This window comes from Lygodium microphyllum, unplaced genomic scaffold (assembly GCF_053477565.2).
Source record: "Lygodium microphyllum isolate KBCC unplaced genomic scaffold, Lygodium_microphyllum_v1.1.10 scaffold_33, whole genome shotgun sequence".
Taxonomy (NCBI): domain Eukaryota; kingdom Viridiplantae; phylum Streptophyta; class Polypodiopsida; order Schizaeales; family Lygodiaceae; genus Lygodium; species Lygodium microphyllum.
The window spans coordinates 1287505-1289695 of NW_028229516.1; positions in this window are offsets into that span (position 1 = coordinate 1287505).

Genomic DNA, 2191 nt, shown 5'->3' on the forward strand with positions numbered 1-2191 from the left:
AACAAATTAGAAATCATGCCAACTAGTCAACAGAAGGACTAAAAGAAAATGATACCCTAGCTAATGGTCATTACGGTACTTCATCAAAATGAACCATACAGTATTGTTATAGAAGAAGAATCCCTTAAATTGAGAATAGGATATTTTCTTCAAATGTTATGACTATGAATAGAATTGATTGAAATAAATTTTATTACTATAGTTGATAAATTTCATAGATGGCATTAATTTTAATACATGGACCTAGGACAAAAAAACCACATTTCTAAGATGCTTTTTGTTGAGACTAATTTATTATTAGACTAAGAGATCAATTCTAAGCTATTATCCAATCTTTTAGTCAAGTCCAAACATTTAGTCTTCGACTCATGAACCTTATGAATCAATGCTTCTTTTTTTTTTACAATAACGAGTAATTATCTACTGGGATAAACAAATCCTTGAGCATGGTATATGGCCAAGATATAACATCAATAAATCTCTCAACGACTATGTATAATGTATTCTTTACATTAATCAGTAAAGCATTTCTTATATCTTGAAGTTTATATTTAAACACAATGGATGCATCAATATCAACCAAGCGTGTTTTACAAAATTTACTTCTCAAGCTCTTGCAGAGGCTAAAACCTCTCAAGCAAGAGCTTATGGTCAACTTGCAACTTGAAATACATCTCCATAAAGCTATCCATTTGAGCCTCGTTTGCTGTAATGTAGATAAGATGGAAAATGAAGAAGGTCTTATTGTTCAAGATTGCGAGGCGTATCTTAATCAGCGTGTCCCATGTCCTTGCTCTCAATGCAAGTTGGCAATTAGACGAAAACACCGATTGTCTATAGAACACATACGACGATTTGGAGAGTTTCAATCTGAGATCATTGATCAGGCCATTGAAAATTTTTAGCAAATGGTAATTTGAAGTTAATATTAATAATGCATTGTACTCGCAAGCTAATTGAAAACCATACACTATAAGATTGGGTCTTGTTAGCAAATTTTCTATCTAGGGGGATGATGTCTCGTCCCAAGGGAGAGTGCACCCTTTGCGGCCAATTAGAAGAGTTTGTGGGTGTGCAATAGATGGAGTGTAGGAGCCAATCCACAACTCGCAAGGCCAATCTATACCGTCAATGCCAAAGGAGACAGACAACCTTCCACACCTACCTACAATCTTGGAGCCGGAAATGGAGGCAATGATCGATGCATTGATTCCCATGGATGTCGAGACATCTTATCCGCTTAGAGAGGAAGCATCCATACCATTATATGATGGGTAACGAGTATCTTGGTTGAAGACATTACTTGCACTCTTAAGTGTGCAAGCAAAATACAGGTGGAGCGATACGAGTGTGACCGAGTTATTTAGGTACCTTGCACATAGGCTTCATTGATTTTTTTAAAAAACACTATTATTACAAACATTTGTGCTTTTTCAAGGTGTTTTATGATGTTTTTCAGGTTATTGAAATATCATATATTACCACCTGAAAATACCATGCCTGAGTCTCGTGATGATGCACGATATGTTTTACGCAAGCTTGGCATGGACTACAATAACATCCATGCATGTATCAACGATTGCATACTGTTTCAAGATGGATACGAGACTATGGAGACATGTCCAAAGTGTGGTGCTCATAGGTATCGATATGACTTGCAAGGACAAACCATTTCTCAAAAAGTTCTCAGACACTTTCCGCTCATTCCCCGCATAAACCACATGTTTTGTACATCCGGCATGGCAAGCTTGACAATGTGGCATTTGCAGAATAGGTCCACGGATGGAGTCCAATGAATATCAGCGGATTCGCGCACATGGAGCCACATTGACTCTACCTTCCCAGGCTTTGCGCGAGAGCCAAGGAATATTCGGCTCGATCTCGCAAGGATGGTGTGAACCCATTCGGTCTACACTCAACTTCTTACAGTGTGTGGCCTATAGTCCTTGTCAACTACAACATCCCTCCATGGCTTTCTATAAAGAAAGGACATCTCATTCTTAGCTTGCTCGTCCCAGCCGCTACAAAGTAAAAAATATGGACGTATATCTTGTCCATTAGTCGATTAGCTTAAGATTTTGTGGGAGGAGGGGGTCACTGTGCAAAATATGAGCAGGCGCAATGGTCGGTGGTTAGCCAACATTCGAGCCATTCTCATGTGGACGATGCATGACTTTCCGGGATTGGGAGA